The 19199-nt window shown below is 35.4% G+C and overlaps 1 long non-coding RNA gene across 2 annotated transcripts in view; it reads left to right on the top strand.

The window, feature by feature from the left end:
• Positions 1 to 16805, top strand: part of LOC143671647 (uncharacterized) — a 60886-nt gene extending 44081 nt beyond the window's left edge. For both annotated transcript variants that reach the window (XR_013169630.1, XR_013169629.1), the window contains 2 exons: positions 13195 to 13299; positions 13564 to 16805. This is a non-coding gene — a long non-coding RNA (uncharacterized LOC143671647). The remainder of the gene's footprint in view (positions 1 to 13194; positions 13300 to 13563) is intronic.
• Positions 16806 to 19199: the final 2394 nt, after the last annotated feature.

Here is a 19199-nt window from a genome sequence, read left to right as displayed (position 1 = left end):
TTGGGTAGTGTTGTTCCATGGATTAAAAAATATTCTGTTACCATAAATACAATCTAACATGCCCCCTTTTATCACATTCAGATATATATTTCAGTGCTATTAATTTCTTTCACAATATTTTGCTACCATCACCACCATCAACCACCAAAACATTTCTATCATTCCAAAAAGGAAACACTGTACAATTTAAGCCTTAACTTCCCATTTCTTGTCCCATCCACCCCCTGGTAAGCTATATGCTAAATTCTCACCCTAAGACTTTGCTAATTCTAATCAATTCAAATCAGAAAGATCCTAAAATTTTTATTCTTTGCTGTCTGTCTTATTTCACATGACATAACATCTTTGAGGTTCATCCATGTTGTCACATCTACCAGGACTGCATTGCTTCCTACTGCTGAATAATGTTCCATTGTATGTATACCACATTTTATTTATCCATTCATAGGTTGATGGACAACTGGGTTGCTTCCATCTTTTGGCAATTGCGAAAAATGCTGCTGTGAACATCGGTGCGCAAATAGCTGTTGAAGTCCCTGCTTTCAATTATTTTGGATATATACTTAGTAGTGGAATTGCAGTTTATATGATTGTTCTATACTTAGCTTTCTTAGGAACCCCAAACTGTGTTCCGCAGCATTTGCACCATATCATATTGCCGCCAGCAATGAATTAGTGTTCCTATTGCTCTACATCCTCTCCAAAACTTGTTCTTTTCCACTTTTTAAATAGGCGTTCTAATAGGTGTGGAATGTTATCTCATTGTGGTTTTGATTTGCATTTCCCTGTTGACTAATGATGGTGAGAATCCTTTCATCTGCCTTTCGGCATTAATGTATTTTCTTTGGAGATATATCTGTTCAAGACTTTTGTCCATGTTTTGATTGATTGCTTGTCTTTTTTGTTAATTTGAACTATTCCTTTGTTTATTGGAAATCGACTCTTTATCAGATGTGTGGTTTCCATGTATTTTATCCCATTGTGTAGGCTGTCATTTACTTTCATAATAAAGTCCTTTGAGGAACAAAGTTTTTACTATTGATGAGGTAACATTTATCTATTTTCTTTTTTGTTGTTTGTGCTTTTGATGTAAAGCCTAAGAGAACATTGCTTGACACAAGGTCTTGAAGATGTTTCCCTACATTTTTTTCTTTTATATTTGTTGTTCTTATATTTAAGTCTTTGATCCGTTTGGAGTAGATTTTTTATATATAAGGTGTGAAGTAAGGGTCCTCCTCTTTATGCAAATTAGATCCAAAGTGTCCATAGATGTGAGGGTCTGTTTTTGAATTTTCAGCTTGATTCCAGTTATCTAAATATCTGTCCTGGTGCCAGCACCATGTTGTTTTGACAACTCTGCATTTCTGGTATTCTTTAAAGTCGTGAGGTATGAATCCTCTAACTTCATTCTTTTTCAAGATGGCTATGGTTATTTTGATCCCATTGCTCTTCTAAGTAAATTTGATAATTGGCTTTTCAATTTTGGAAAAGTAAACTGTTGGTATTTCCATGGCTATTGCATTGAATTTGTGAATTAATTTCAGCAGAAGTGACATCTTAATGATATTTAGTCTTCCAAAGCATTAACACAGAATTTCTTTGCTTTTATTTAGGTCTTCTTTGATTTCTTTCAATGATGTTTTGTAGTTTTCTGTGTATATGTCCTTTACCTCCTTGGTTAAATTTATTCTTAGATATTTTATTCTCTTAGTTGGTAGTGTAAGTGGTATTTTTTTCTCATTTTCCTCCTCGTATTTCTTATTGCTAGTATGTAAAATCACTATTGATTTTTATGTTTTGATATTGTATCCTTGTAGATACTTCATGACTTTCTATATATAGACTCATGTCATCTGCAAATAGTGAAAGTTTTACTTCTTCCTTTACAATTTGGATACCTTTTACTTCATTTTCTTGCATAACTGATCTAGCTAAAACTTCTAGCACAATGTCTAAAAACAGTTGTGACATTGGCCATCCTTGTTTTCTTCTATACCTCAGAAGGAAGGCTTTCAGTCTTTCACCACTGAGTATGATGTAGGCTGTGGATTTTTCATTTATGCCCTCATATATGAGGAAGTTTCCTTCTATTCCTATCTTTCAAAATGTTCTTATTAAGAAAGGATGCTGGATTTTGTCATATGACTTTTACACATCAGTAGAGATGATTATGCAGTCTTTCCCTTCAATCTATTAATGCGGTATATTACACTAGTTGAATTTCATGTCGAACCACTCTGGTATATGTATATCTGGGATAAAATCCACTTGATCATGGTGTATAATTCTTTTAATGTGCTGTAGAGATTTGATTGCCAAGTACTTCAGTGATAATTATGCACCTATATTTATTAGAGAAATTGGTCTATAATTTTCTTTACTTGTAGCATCCCCATCTGGTTTTGGTATTAAGGTGATGTTGCTTCATAGAATGAGTTAGGTAGTCTTCCTCCCTTTTCAATTTTTTGGAAGAGGTTGATCAGGATTGATATTAATTTTCCTTGGAGTGACTAGTGGAATTCACCTGTGAAGTATCTGGTCCTGGGCTTTTCTTTGTTGGAGGTTTTTGAGGATTGATTCAATCTCTTCACTTAGAATTTGTCTGTTGAGATCTTCTATTTCTTCTAGAGTCTGTGTAGGTTGTTCATTTGTTTCTAGGAATTTGTCTATTTCATCAAAGTTGTATAATTTGTTACCGTATAGTCGTTCAAAGTATCTGCATGACCCCTTTTATTTCTGTGAGGACAATAGTAATGATCACCCCTCTCATTTCTTATTTTATTTATTTTCATCTTCTCTCTTTTTTCTTTATCAGAGTAGCTAAAGGTTTGTTAATTTTATTGATCCTCTCAAAGAACCAACATTTGGTTTTATTGATTCTCTCTACTTATTTTTATCCTCAATTTCATTTATTTCTGCTCCTCCAGCTATTGATTTCCAGATTTATGGTCAAACATTGTGCTTTGCATAATTTCAATATTTCTAAATTTATTGATACTTTACTTGTGACCCAACATATTGTCTTTCATGGAGAATGATCCTTGAACCCTTGAGAAGAATGTATATTCTGCTGTTTTCAAGTGTCATGTTCTGTATATGCTTATTAGGTATAGTTTATTTATTATGTTATTCAAGTTTCCTGTTTTCTTATTGATCCTTTGTGTGGATGTTTTATCTATTGATGAGAGTGGTGTACTAAAGTCTCCAATTATTATTACAGAGCTATCTATTTCTCCCTTCAATTTTGCAAGTGTTTGCCTAATGCATTTTGGGGCACCGTGGTGAGGTGCATAAATACTTGCAACTGTTATTTCTTATTGGTGGATTGCTGCTTTTATGGATATACAGGTTCTTCTTTGTCTCTTACAACAGTATTACATTTAAAGTTTGTTTTGTCCAGTATTAGGACAGTTACCCCAGCTCTTTTTAGGTTGCTGCTTACATTCAATATCTTTTTCCACCCTTTCACTTTCAACTTAATCGTGTCCTTGTGTTTAAGATGAGTCTTTTGTGTCTTTTGTGGACAGCATATAGATGGATCATATTTTTAATTCATTTTTCTAACCTGAATCTTTTGATTGGCATATTTACTCCATTAACATTCAACGATAATACTTTTTTAAGCAGTAATGACGTTAACCATTTTACTCTTATTTTTGTATATCATATCTTATTTCTTTCTCTCCTTTTACCATTTTACTTACACTTTCTGAAAACCTTCATTTCTATATGCCCCTCCAAACTTCTCTGAGCTTGTTAGAAATTATTGTGTACCCCAGAAAAGCCATGCCTTTTAACCCTGGTTCGATATTGTAGAATAGGAACCTTTGATTAGACTGTTTCCATGGAGATATAATCCACTCAATTGTGGGTGTGACATTTTGATTAGATGGAGATGTGACTCCACCCACTCAAGGTGGGTCTTGATTAGTTGACTAGAGTACTTTAAAAGGGAAACTTTTTTGAGAAACCTCAGATGCAGATGCTTGGAGAACAGTTGCTTTAAAGCCAACAGAGACACATGGAGATGCTTGGAGTGCCAAAAACAAGAGCAGATGCCTAGACAGGGATGTTTGGGGCCCATCAGATGTTGCCATGTGCCTTCCTATAAGATGCTATGCAAGCCAGAACCCAGAGCTGCATCCTGGAGGAGCTAAGTGAAAGCCCACAGCCACTTAGAGAGGAAACCACTGACATCAGAAGCAGGCACCAGGAGCAAGGACCAGCAGCTGCCAGTCATGTACATTCCCATGTGACAGACATCAGCCTTTCTTTGGAGTTAAGGTATCTTTCTCTGGATGCCTTAGTTTGAATATTTCTATAGCCTTAGAAATTCCAACTTGCAACTTAATGCATTCCCTTTTTAAAAGTCATTCCATTTCTGGTGTATTGCATTTTGGCAGCTTTAGCAAACCAAAACATTCTCTCTTCTGTCTTTTCTTATCAGTCTGCAGTAATCCCATTAGTATTTCTTGTAAGGCAGGTCACTTGTTGAAGAACTCTCAGTTTCTGTTTATCTGTGAATATTTTAAACTGTCCCTCATTTTTGGAGGACAGTTCTGTCAGATAAAGTATTCTTGCTGGCAGTTTTTCTCTTTCACTAAATTCTGATTAGAATGTGTCTCAGATTAGGTCTATTAGAATTTATTCTATTTGGAGTATGTTATGTTTTTTAACATGTGTATTTATGTCCTTCATAAGAGTTGGGATATTTTCATCCACTATTTGCTCAAATATTCTTTCTGCACCTTTCCCTTGTCTTCTGGGACACCCATGATGCATATGCTGATGCTTATGTGCTGTCATTCAAATCTGTGAGACTCTGCTCAATTTTCACATCGTTTCTCTATTTGTTCTTTTCATTTCTTCTATTTCAACTACCTTGGCTTCCACTTAACTGATTCTTTCTTCTGCCTCACTGATGTTTTCTTCTGCCTGTTCCAGTCTGCTGTTGTATGCTTCTAGTGTATTTTAATCTTTTTCTATTGTGTTTGTTCTAGTTTTCTAGCTGCCAGAATGCAAGACACAAGAGATGGATTGGCTTTTAATAAAAAGATTTATTCCATTAGCTCTTCAGAGGAAAGGCAGCTAACTTTCAACTGAAGTTCTTTCCTACATGGAAAGGCACAGGGTGATCTTGCTGGCCTTCTCTCCAGGCCTCTGGGTTCCAACAACTTTCCCCTGGATGATTTATTTCTGCATGTCCAAAGGCCTGGGCTGAGCTGCGAGTGCTGAGATGAGGTATGCTGAGCTGCTTGGGTTGTGCTACATTGCGCTCTCTCATTTAAGCACCAACCAATTAAGTCAAATATCATTCATTGCAGCAGGCATGCCTCCTAGCCAACTGCAGATGTAAACAGCAACAGATGAGGTTCATGTACCAATGGCTCACATCCACAGCAACAGAACTAGGTTCCTTCACCTGGCCAAGTTGACAACTGAATCTAACTACCACATGTCCACCCCTTGTCAACTTGGCAACTACATGCATCATCTTAAACAATATTAAGGTGCAAAAAATCCTTTTCTAGCTATGGACCTGTGAATCTCAAAACAACTTGTCTGGTGCCAATATGCAAAGGAGGGACAGTCACAGGATCCATAGGGAGAAATTGGAAGGAAAACCTGCAGGGAAAACACCATTGGATTTCAAAATCTGAAAGTCATTTATCCTTCAGCATTAGAAAGTGGCAGTCACACCATTTCCAAGGGCCTATGCAGTTGCCCGTCTCTTTCCAAATCAACCTGGGGGAACATTGAGGAGACCACCATTTTCTTGGCTCCACTCTCTCCAGACATCGAGGCCATCCTTGTGCTCTCTGCCGTTTCTGGGGCACACACTCAACCCCTTCACGTGGTAGCAGCCAGGCTCTCCCCAGTCCCCAAGGAGCATAATATACCTTTTCCAAAACCTGAGGCTGCACAACCCTTCCACTACAATGAGATGAGAGACTCATCATCTGCTCTCAGGGCAAACTCACCCTCTCCATGTATATGGGTGGGTCCACTCTCCTGGCTGAGGTTTCTTGGCTTCAGACCCAAGCTTCTATGGGTCTCACTCTGAAAACTCCAATTCATCCCTTTGTGTCCCCTTTTGTCCAGATTGGCAGTGGTTCTGTTTACACCAACAGTCTCTTCAAGCACTCCAGGACTTCTCCATCATTCTCTTCACAATTTCTCCCAAATCTTCCCCTTAACCATCCAAAAAACCGTTCCAACATTTCTGGTATTTGCAAATTGCGGCAGCACCCCACTCTCCAGTACCAAAATCTGTTCTAGTTTATTAGCTGTCAGAATGCAACACACCAGAGATGGGTTGGCTTTTAATAAAAGGGGATTTATTTCATTAGCTCTTCAGAGGAAAGGCAGCTAACTTTCAACTGAGGTTCTTTCCTACATGGGAAGGTATAGGGTGATCTCTGCTGGCCTTTTCTCCAGGCATCTGGGTTCCAACAACTTTCCCCTGGGTGATTTATTTCTGCATCTCCAAAGGCCTGGACTGAGCTGCGAGTGCTGAAATGAGGTATGTTGAGCTTCTTGAGTTGTGCTATGTTGTGCTCTCTCATTTAAGCACCAGCCAATTAAGTCAAACGTCATTCATTGCAGCAAGCACACCTCCTAGCTGACTGCAGATGTAATCAGCAACAGATGAGGTTCATGTACCATTGGGTCATGTCTACAACAACAGAACTAGGTGCCTTCACCTGGCCAAGTTGACAAAGGAATCTAACTACCACAATGTCTTTCATTCTCCTCATTTCTGTTGCGTTTCTTTTTATGTTCTCAAATTCTTCTTGTGTTTGCAGTGTATTTTTAATATTCCTTATCATTTTAGCCATATTTTCCTCCATTTCCATGAATTGATTTAGATTTGTTTGAACATCTTTGATTTGTTGTTCAAACTGTGTGTCTTCTCAGAAATTTCAACTTGTTCTTTTGACTGGGCCATATCTTCCTGCTTCTAAGTATGGCTTCTAGATTTGCTCATGTCTAGGCATCTGATTATCTTAATGAGTTTACTCTAGAGGTCAATTTCTCCCTGTTGTGTAGAGTTTTCTTCTTGATCAGCTTTGTGCTGGGGCACTTCTTTGACACTTAGTCCAAATTATTATAGACCTCCAGAATAGCTCATGTTTACCCAGTCAGATTTTTTCAGCTTTTCTTCATCTGATTCTTGCTCTGGATATTTGGTACAAATTTTGAGATTGCAGTATTTGTGCAATTATTTCACCCCCAGGAGAAACCTTTCTTTTCCCTGGAATGCTGATGATTTCTATTTCTTTTTTATGTGTACCATAGTTTTTCAGCATTCCATTCATTGTTTCTATCTTCTTTTGCCTTGAGGGTAAATTCTCAGAGGATCATCACCCCAGAAAAGTCATTCTAAGTTAGTACTTCCCAGTCAAACAGGGACCATAAATAAGATGTAGATCAGTTTCAATGTACCTGCAATGGAGACCAGAAGGATGTCAAACTAACCTTTGATGACTCCCCAATTCTGTGCTTTCCTGGTCTGTTCAGTAGACATCAATCTACAGTCAACTGTTCTCCACAGTCCTAAGGTGTTCCTGTGCCATTAATTCTCAATTGACTTCACCCCTATCATGGTGTTGTTGAAGCAGAGGCTGCCAGCTGCTTTTGCCCAGGGCACAATCCTAGACCTGAGATGGGACAGAGCAATACGAATTTGCTAATCAAAAACACAAACACCATGATCCCCTACCCTTACTTGGGTAAAAGCTGTTGTACAAGAAACTCTTCCATATAGCAGTAAGAAGGCCCTGTGACTAAATTCCCCTTGCTTCCATTCCTGTTGGGGGCCAGGTTGAAACAGAAGCTGCCAGCTTATTTTCTTCATGGGCAGATTGAAACCATAGCAGCCCTCAGACCTGGAATCCAGCATTCCATATTCACAATCAAAATCATGATTGGTTCTTGACCATGCTTCCCCCTGGTCTTGGGGAAGTGCCACCCTTCAGCAAACTGCTCCCTATTGCTCCAAAAGTCACTGTATCTCTAAATCACCTCCACTTACACCACTGTCAGGGGGTTGGGTTTAAGCAGAGGCTGCCATCTGATTTATGTCCTGGACAGGTTCACACTATTGCTACCCTCAGAGCTGGGACACAGCATTTTAAATTTGCCAATCAGAAGTCATTACTGGTGTACAGCTATGACCTTTCCCCATTCTTGGAGAAGAGGACATTTATTTCCAGTCATGGACTGGATCTCAAGGCAGCATGCCATGAGAGTGGGGGAGTTTACTCAGAGATCTTTACTGCGGGTTGTTAGTCTCTTCTTTCCACTCTCCCCAGGACAGTGTGCAGTATTCTGGTCTGTGGAGCTCCTGAACTATTGTTTCAGATAATTCTCAGATTTTTACTAGCTGCCCTGAATGAAAAACTGAGTTTTGAAGATCACTACTTGGCCATCTTATACAGAAATTCCCTCTGTGCTTTCTTTTAATAGCATTATTGTTTTAGCTGTTATATCTAGTTTTTTTTGCTCCATTTTGAGTTAACTATATGGTATAAGGTAAAGGTTCAGCTTCATTCTTTTGCATGTGCATAAGCAATTGTCACAGTACCCTTTATTATTGAAGAGAAAATTATTTCCACATTGAATGGTCTAGGAACCTTTGTCAAAAACCAACTGAACATAGAGGTATGAGTTTATTTCTGGGTTCTGATTTATATTTAATTTGTGTACACATTATTCTTACAAAATTAACACACTGGTTTAATTATGGCAGCTTTATAGTAAGTTTTGAAATCAGGAAATGTGAGTCCTCCAAATTTGTTAGTTTTCAAAACTTCTTTGAATATTCAGAGTCCTTGCAATTTTGAATTTTAGAATCAGTTTGCTTATTTGTACAAAAAAATCAGCTCACATTCTAATAGGGATTGCACTGAATCTGTAAAATGGTGTGGGGGTTATTGCCATTTTGACAGTGTTTTCTAATTCATCTATATGGGATGTTTCTCTATTTATTTAAATTTTCTTTAATTACTTTCATCAGTATTTTGTAGTTTTCATAGCATATGTTTTGCACTTCTTATGTTAAATTTATTCCTAAGTATTTTGATCTTTTTTATTCTAATGTAACTGGAAAGGCTTTTTTAAATTTCCTTTTTGGATTGTTCATGATGAGTATATAGAAATACAACTGAATTTTGTTTATTAGTTTTTATATACATGAATTTTGCTAAATTTGTTTGTTAGTTTTAATAGGGTCCTTTTGGTCAATCCTGTAAGATGCTCTCTATACAGCATCGTGCCATCTACAAATAGAGAAAGATTTGATTTCTTTCTTTTGCACTTTGGGAACTTTTTCTTTCTTTCTTTCTCTAATTGTCCTAGCTGAAACTTCCAGTACAATGTTGAATAGCAGTCATGAAAATTGGTATTCATTTCTTGTGTCTGATCACAGGGGAAAGTTTTTGGTCTTTAACCATAAAGTATGATCTTAGCTGAAGGTTTTCTCATTTTAACTTTTTTATTGTATAATATAACATATATACAAAGAAGCAAAGAAAGCAAAAAGCAATAATTTTCAGAGCACTCTTCAACAAGAAGTTACAGGACAAATCCCAGAGTTTGTCAAGGGCTACCATACCTTTACCCCAGATATTTCCTTCTAGCTGCTCCAGAATATAGGAGGCTAGAATGACTAAATATTTTTTTATTATTACAATTGACTTGTTTTCTTTTTTGTGATAATAACATAAATACAAAAAAGCAATAAATTTTGAAGCACAACGCAACAAGTAGTTGTAGAACAGATTTCAGTGTTTGGTATGGGTTACAATTCCACAATTTTAGGTTTTTACTTCTAGCTGCTCTAAGATACTGGAAACTAAAGAAATATCAATTTAATGATTCAACAATCATATTCATTTGTTCCCTAACTTCTCTTAATAAATCCACCATCACCTTTGATCTTTCTATCCCACTCTTTAAGTGTATTGGGGCTGTGGGCATTCTAACTTTTTCATGTTAGAAGATGCTGTCAATAATATGGGGTAGGGAGATGGAACTACCTGAAGTTCTGAAGAGGCTGGCCCCTCAAGGTTTCAGGATGTCACTGGTCCAGGGACCCATCTGGAGGTTGTAAGTTTCTGGAAAGTTACTCTAATGCATGAAACCTTTATATTGCCCTAAGTATTCTTTAAGATTGGCTGGAATGATCTTGGTTGGGATTGGGCAGGTTTTGACAAGTAGCAATGTCTAACTGAAGCTTGTATAAGAGTGACCTCCAGGGTATCCTCTAGAGTCTAAGCTCTGTCAGCCACTGATACTTTATTAGTTACACTTTATTTCCCCTTTTTGCTCACAATGGCATTGTTGATTCCATGGTGCCAAGGCCAGACTCATCCTTGGGAATCATCTCTGACATCATCAGAGAGATCTTCACCCCTGGATGTCATGTCCTATGGAGGGGAGAGGGCAATGATTTCACATACAGAGTTAGAGAGTGAGGCCACATATCAGCAACAGAAGAGGTCCTACAGAAGTAACTCTTAGGCATACTTATCGGTGGGCTAAGCTTCTCTGTTACCTACCTAAAGCTTCACTGGAGTAAGCCTCAAGATCAAGAACTTGGCCTCTTGATTTGTGTGTCCCCAATGTTTTACACAGTAGGATTCCCTGATGGTTATGTTTAATTAGTTCCATATTTTTCCTCCCATCCCTCAAGGAACTTTGCCAATACCTTTTGATTACCTGCTTAATATACTCTAGGATGTATCCAGGCATTACGTTAAACTATACAGGATTAAATGTCTTCATTCTTATTCTGGGCTCCCTGTGCTTCAATTGTTCAAATGAGCTATCCAGATAGGTTGAGTTAGATTATTTTACAGAAAATTTAGGTTCCGGACAAAATAAACCTTTCTTCCTTTCAGTTCTAAAATACAGACAATGTCTTTCTTACCCCTGTGTTCTGAATTACCTCAGTACTGACCAGATTAGCTTCATTCTTATCTCTAAATACCAGGTTATAGATATACATAAAAGAGCTTTACAAAATCCAGAAATAATAATTACCTCTCTGGACTAAATGTGTCTGTTATAACAGCTTACAATCTAGGCCCCTGTTGTATTATAAGCATTTTCTAGAGGAGACCATACAATAATTATTCTTTCATTTCTGGGTTATTTAGCCTTACCAAAATTCCCACAGGTTCATTCACTTCATTGTATGCCTCATGACTTCATTTCTTTTGGTTAGCTGAGGGTTTCTAATACATTTCATTTCTCATGCTGAAGAAGTTTCTTTCTATTCCTAGTTTTCTCAGTGTTTGTTGCAAAAACAGGAGATTGGATTATGTCAATTGCTTTTTGGTGTGTTAATTGAAATGATCCAGTGGTTTTATGTCTTCATTTAATTAATATAGTATATACATTGGTTGATTTCCATATGTTGAACTGCTTTTTCATTCCTGGGATAAATCCCCCTTGATCATGGTGTATAATCTTTTTAATATGCTGTTGGTAATATTTTGTGCATTTTGCATCTATTTTCATAAGGAATATAGGTTTGTAGCCTTTTTGTACTGTCATTGTCTGATTTTCATAACAAGTAATGCTGGCCTCATGGAATCAATTAGGAAATGTTCCTTCCTCTTCTATTTTTGTAGGATGTTGAAAAGTATTAGCGTTAATTCTTATAAAATTTCATATATATTTCATATTTCCTGGACTTATATCTATTGTAATGTTTCTGATTCCTGACTCAAAATCTTTGCTTTTTGTAAGTCTACTCATATTTCCTCTTTTTCCTTGAGTCAGATTTGGTAATTTGGATGCTTAAAGAAATTTGTCCATTTTCCCTAGGTTATTTAATTTTTTGGCATGATTGTCCACTTTATTCTCTAATATTCCATATTATAATGTAAGGGAGGTAGTAATACTTCTCATTTCTCACTTTAGTTATTTGTGCCTTCTCTTTTTTTTCAGTTAGTGTAGTCAAATTTTTGTCATTTTGATTGCTTTTACAAATAACCAACTTTTAGTTTTGTTGATACCCTATATTGTTTTTATATTCTCTATTTTTTAATCTCTTCTCTAATATTCATTATTTACTTTCTTCTCTTAAGATGGGTTCTTACTGAGTTCCTAAAAGTATAAAGCTGGATTATTCATTTGAAATATTTCTTCTTTTTAACTGTAGATGTTTAGCGCTATAAGTTACCCTCTAAGTTCTGCTTTTGGTGTGTGCCACAAATTTTTGTATGTAATATTTTTGTTTTCATTCATTCTAAAGTTTTTTCTAATCTCTTCTGTGATTTCTTCTTTGGTCATTGGCTGTTTAATAGCTTGTTGTTTAATTTCTAAATATTTTTAAAGTTTCCAGTTTTCATCATGTTTTTATTTCTAGTTTCATTCTATTGTGGTGAGAGAGATTACTATGAATGATTTCAAATTTTTTACATTTTATTGAGATTTATTTCATAGTCTAACATATGTTCTATCATAGATAACATTCCATGTGCACTTGGGAATAATGTGTATGCATTACACTGTTGGGTGGAGTGCATTATATATAATATATATATATTTATAGACCTAATTGGTTTATAGTATTGTTTAAGTTTTCTATGTCCTTGTTAAACTTTATTCTAGAAGTCTTATGATTTATTAAACATGATGTATTTAAATCTCCAACTATTATTATAAAATTGTCTATTTCTCCCTTCAATTTTTTTCCAACTTTGCCTCATATATTTTGGCTTGTTTCTTGATGCATATATGTTCATAATTGTTTTTTCTTCTTGATGGATTGGTCCTTTACTTAATGAAATATCCTTATTTCTATCTTTTAACATTTGTTGACTTAAAATCTATTTTGTCTGACATTTTTATAGCCCCCTCAGCTCTCTTTTTTAATTATTTGCATAGTATATCTTTTTCCATCATTTCACTTTAAACTTATTTGTGACTTTGAATCTAAAATGACTATTTTGTAGTCATTTTGAATTGTGTTCCTTTTTTCCATTCTGTCAATCTCTGCCATTTAGTTGGCAAGTTTAATCCATTTACAGATAAAATGATTATTAATAGTGAAGGACTTTCCTCCACCAATTTGATCTTTGTTTCCATATGTCTTATAACACTTTTTGTTTCAAATTTCCTCCATTGCTATCTTCCTTTATTCACTTTTTAATTATTGGTTCTCTTAAATTGTTTCCACAGGAGATTCCAAGTCAAATGCAATAAAATTTCTGGAGAAGAGGGTGATTGGTAAAGGAGATTTGATGGCCCAACTCTGGAGAAGGCGTTTGTCTCTCACATTTGTTGGTATTTATGTCTCTATGATCATAGAAAGAAAATGGTCTTTTATGGGCAAGAATAACATAGTATCAGCAGCTGCTGTCTGTAACACTCACCCACTGACTCTAGCTTTGCTTAGTACACAACTCAGCTTTAAAAACAGTACAATCTTTCTGAATCCTTAGGGCACAGAAATAGAAAATGTATATTAGGTTATTTTAATGCTACCATATCAAATCACTGCAGTCTTAGTAGTTTAAAATAACTATTTGTTTTATCATTGTTTTATAGGTTAGAAATGTGCCACATCTTCCTGGGGGTGATACCAAGATGCCAGTGTGTCTTTCCTGGAGGTTCTGAAGAAGAATCTGCTTACCAGCTCATTTAAGTTGTTGGAAAAATCCAATTACACACATTCATAGGGCTGAGCCCCTGTTTCCTCACTGGCTACAGGCACAGGATCACTTTTTACCTTTGTTAGTCCAAATCCTACCCTTGTTAGAATGTTCTGACCCAAATATTCACACCTCAAGCTTACCCTTTCATATGGAAATTTTATTAAACCACAGATAAAATAAAAACTTGTGGGTATTCTTCACACGGATATAATAGTGTTTTGAGGCCTTGGTTGAACTATCCAGGAAGTCAACAGTAATGATCTGATAGCTCAGCAAAGAATGGGGAATAGTAATGACCTCTGCTTTTTTTATCTTTTCTTCTTTTTATGTTAATGCTTATACTTTCTTAGTTAGGTTTGTAAATGAAATGAAGTTACTCTGCTTCAGCATATCATCATTTGTTTTATCAGAAAACGAATGCAAGAGCTCAGTGGGAATTGCCTCCTAGTCCTCAGAATTGGTGTTAGAGAAAAACAGGTAGAGCAAGAGAGCAGTGGAAAAGTATAACAGCAGAATTTCAAAAATTTTTATTGTCCCTTTTTTGAGACTGTGGGCAACTTTGCAAAGTGATAAGTGCATAGTGATAAGTACATAAATTTTTGTTATTGTAATCAGTCATGAATGCATTTTTACATTTATCATATAATTTCTAAGCCCCTAAATCATTTTTTATTATAGAAATTTTGGATTTACAAAACAATCATGCATTAAATACAGGATTCCCATAACCCCCTACTTCAGTTTGCTAAAGATACCAAAATGCAATATATAAGAAATGTGTTGGCTTTTAAAATGGGTTTTTATTAATTTATAAATTTATTGTTCTAAAGCCATGAAAATGTCCAAATTAGGGCATCAAGAAGAAGATACCCTCACTGAAGAAAGGCTGCTGACATTTGGGTTTCCTCTGTTACATGGGAAGGCACATGGCTAGTGTCTGCTGGTTATTTTTGTCCCTGAGCTCACTCCAAACATCTCTTTGTGTTTCTTTCTGTATTTCTGTCTTTTGCTATCATAAAGGAATTCAGTAAAGGATTAAGACTCACCTGGAATGGGCTGGGTCACATCAAAATTGAAAGAACCTAATCAAAAGTTCCCACAAACAACAGGTCTGCCCCCACAGGAATGGAGTAAAAGAACATGGCCTTTTCTGTGGGGCATAATAGCTTCAAACCAGCATACTCCACCCTCTGGACCCACAAAGACATGTTTATTATATATTTAAGATACATTAATGCCATCACAATATCATAAAACCTTAAATCATCTCAGAAACAGTGTTAAGTACAAAGTCTCATCAAAATCAGGTACAGACATGGTCTGACCTAAGACAAAATTCTTCTCTGGCTGTGTATCTGTGAAACAAATAAGTTATCTGCTTCCAATATAGAAAGGAGGGATACTCATAGGATAAATGTTAAACCTAACAGAGGTCACAGGTCTCAAAGTGCTCAGAAAACTTGCAGGGCATACTTCCTTAAATTTCTAGGTCTGAAAGTCATCTATAGAATGATGTTTTGACCTTGGGGCTTGAGAGAGTGGCATTCCCACTGTTTTAGTTTTTAAATACTGACAGAATACAGTATAACAAAAATGGAATGGATTTTGAAAAGGAAATTTATTAAGTTACAAGGTCCTGCACAACAATAGGTCTACCCCACAGGGATAGATTAAGAGAACATGGCCTTTTATGGAGTACATAGCAGCTTCACATCAGCATGGAATACAAGCCATAACATTCATGACTTTACTAATTTGAGGTTTTTCTCTTTTTCTTTTGGTCAGTGTATTAGTTAAGGCTATCTAGAGAAACAGAATCAACAGGAAATATTCTTAAACATAAAATTTATAGAAGTGTCTCACACAACCATGAGAACTTAAGAGTCCAAAATCTATAGGGCAGGCTATGAAGCTGATGATTCAGATGAAGGGTCTGGATGAACTCCACAGGAGAGGTTCACCAGCCAAAGCAGGAAGATAGCTTTTCTCTTCTGAATCTTCCTTAAAAGGCTTCCAGTGATTAGATTAAGCATCACTCATTAAAGAAGATACTCCTTTTGGCTGATTACAAGTGGAATCAACTGTGGATGTAGCCAACATAATCATGATTTAATTCTATGAAATGTCCTCATAGGAACAGACAGAACAGCACTTGCCCAACCAGACAAACAGGTACCACCACTTGGCCAAGTTGACACGTGAACCTGACCATGACAGTCAGCACACTTAAAAGTTTGCCAATTTGTTGATCTTTTCAAAGACACAGTTTTAGGTTTTTTTGATTTTCTGTGTTGCTTTACTCCCTTTAACTCTTCTGTAATCATTATTATTTCTTTTCTTTAGCTTACAGCAGAATTAGTTTGCACTTATTTTGTTTTATAGAAGTTTAGATTGATAATGTATGATTTTCCTTTTATCAGTATTTTTATATGTATAAATTTCAAACTATGCATAGCTTTAGCTGATTCACATAAGTTTTGATATGTTGTGTTTTCACCGTCATAAATGTCCAAGCATTTTCTAATTTTCCTTGTGATTTCTTAACTGATTCATTTGTAATTTAGGAATGTGTTGTTTAATTTCCACATATTTATCAAGATTCCAATTTTCTTTCTGATACTTATTTCCAATTGAATTCCACTATCATCAGAGAATATATGTTGCATAATTGCAATCCCTTTTAATTTACTGAGACTTGTATTATGTTCTAATATATAGACTATCTTGAAGAATTTTCCATTTCCCTTGAGAAGAGTGTAGTTTCTGCTGTTGTTAGGTAGATGTTCTAAAGATGTATGTCAGGTTTGCCTGTTTTAGAGTGCTGTTCAAGTTTTCTGCCTACATTGTTGTATCCATTATAGGAAATGGGGTATTGAAGTTTCCAAGTATTATTGTTGAATTGTCTATTTTTACCTTCAATTCTCTCAATATTTTGTCTCATGTAATTTGGGAAGGAGGCTCTTTTTTAAGTGTGTATTTGTTCATAATTGCATATATTCCTGATGAAGTGACAGTTTCAGCATTATAAAATATTCTTTTTGTTTCTAAGAACAATTTTTGTCTTAATATCTATTTTGTTTAACAATAATATAAGTAATCTAGCTTTATTTTGGTTATTGTTTCCCTAGTACATCTTTTCCATCCCTTTATTTTCAAGCCTTCTGTGTCTAATCTAAAGTGTATCACTGGCGAACAATGTGTATTTTGGATCATTAAAAATTATTCTGCTAAACAAAAGTAAAAATACAAAAAAAAATATTCTGCTGATCTTTTCCTTTACATTTCAGTGCTCAATTCATTTATATTTAATGAAAATTACTGATGCTATGGAATTCACATCTGTCATTTTGCCATTTGGTTTTCTAATTGTCTTGTCTTTTTTGCTTTTCTATTCCTCCGTTACTGTATTATTTTTAATAGCCATATTATAGTATACCATATTAATTCCTTTTCTATTATATTGTTAAAGTTATTTTATTAGCTGTTGCCTTGGAAATTATAGTTAACTTGAAAATTCAAGCTCAGAAAATTAAAGCTTCGATTCAGTTGTATGCAAAACTTTGCTCCAATATATCTGCATTTCTTCTCCTCTGATTTGTGCTATTATTTTCATACAAATTGCATCTTTATACACTCTAAGCCCATTAAGAAAAGTATGTAATTATTGCTTTTTACAGTTCTCTTTTAAATCAGTTAGGAATAGAAATGAGTTGCAAACAAAAATATATTTATCTTTACCTATGTAGTTACTTCTATAGGTGCTCTTTGTTTTTTCATGTGAATTCTAATTACCTTTTACCATTCTTTAATTTCAGTTGGAAGTATTCTTTTAGCATTTCTTGCAGGGCAGACCTGTATTCAGAAGTTATATTTATTAATATCACTTACCTATTTATGTTTGAAAAGTAGTTAAACTGCATATATAAATTTGCTTGTCAAACTATCTTTCAGTGTAATGGAGGCTTCCTACCTCCATGGTTTCTTATAAGAAGTCAAATGTTAATATTTTTGAGGATCCCTTACACATAGCAAGTCAATTTTTCTCTTGCTGTTCTCAGAATCATTTGTTTTCATATTTCAACATTTTGGGTATGATGTGTCTAGGGCTGAATCTCTTCATATTTATTGGACTTGGAGTTCACTGAGCATCTTGGATGTGTAGATTGATACTTTTCATGAAATTCGTCAAAGTACTTGATTTATTTTCCTTTGAATATCTTTGGCTTTTTCCCTTCTTTTCTTCAGTGACTCCCATTGTGCAAATATGCATACCTTAGGTGGTCTACAGGCTCAGTTCATTTGTCTTCATTTATTTTACTTCTGTTCCTCAGATTGGAAACTCTTAATGGACCTATCATCATATTTACTGAATCTTTCTTCCACCAGTTCAAACCCATCATCTTATTTTTCAACTCCTGAATTTATATTCTATGTTTATAACTTCCATCACATTATTAATATTCTCTATTTGGTGAGACACTATTTTCATACTTTTAATTCTTAAAAACATGATTTCCTTTACCACTTTGAACATAGTTATAACACCTGATTTAATGTTTTGCCTATTAGGTCCACCATCTGGATCTTCTCAGGAGTCATTCCCTTCTGTTTCTTTCCATGTCTTGGAATTATTATTTAAAACTGGACACTTAAAATTACATACTATGGAAGCTTGAAATTTAGGTTCTCTTTCACTCCCAAGGGTTGTTGTTGTTTGTGTGTTTTTTGTTGTTGTTGATCTTCATGTATTAACTTTTCTGAACTACTTCTTAAGTCTGTATTCTCTGCTATATATATGGCCACTGAAGTTTTACTTGTTTAGCTTAATGGTCAGCTAATGGATGGTCAGAGATTTCCTTAAAATTATTGAATCAATTATCTTCCATCCTTTGTCAAAAAACTCTCCATGTGTGTTTGGGCACACTTTCAATGATTCAACAGTTTAAAGATCTGTCTTAGTCTTCATTTCCTGCTGATTCAAGGCCTCAACATCAGCCAGCATGGAGCAATGCTTTCCAGTATTAATTCAACATGTACACAGCCCTGAACTTATCTCTTCTAAATCTCCGGGAATATGTCAGAATTTTTCAAAGTTACTATGGAAATTTCATTCACCAGCTTCTCTGTTTAAACTTTTTAGCCTTCTCATTATTTACCCCAACTTGCATTGCTGCCTCAGACAGCTTAAATGTTAAACAATTGCCACTGCTTTTTTTTTTTTTTTTTTACAAATGCCCTTGGGATAGAGATTTTTTCACTGAGTGAGATCTGAGACAGATCATATAACAAGAAGCCTTATGAATTGGGGCTTTTCCAGAAACTGCTGATTTGTCACATTGCAGCAATTTCTGCAAGTTATGCTCTTTTTTTGGAGATCCAAACCCTTCCATTACTGCTAGGGTGCTGGTTCCAGTTACAAGTATACTGTATATTAAGGCCACCTCAGGGCTGGAGAGATGAGGATGGGTGTAAGGCAGGTTAAAATGCCACAGTGGTTAATGATATCACCAAGATTCAGATATTTTTCTT

Source organism: Tamandua tetradactyla, chromosome X (assembly GCF_023851605.1).
Source record: "Tamandua tetradactyla isolate mTamTet1 chromosome X, mTamTet1.pri, whole genome shotgun sequence".
NCBI classification, from domain to species: Eukaryota; Metazoa; Chordata; class Mammalia; order Pilosa; family Myrmecophagidae; genus Tamandua; species Tamandua tetradactyla.
This window is presented reverse-complemented; position numbering and strand designations above follow the sequence as displayed.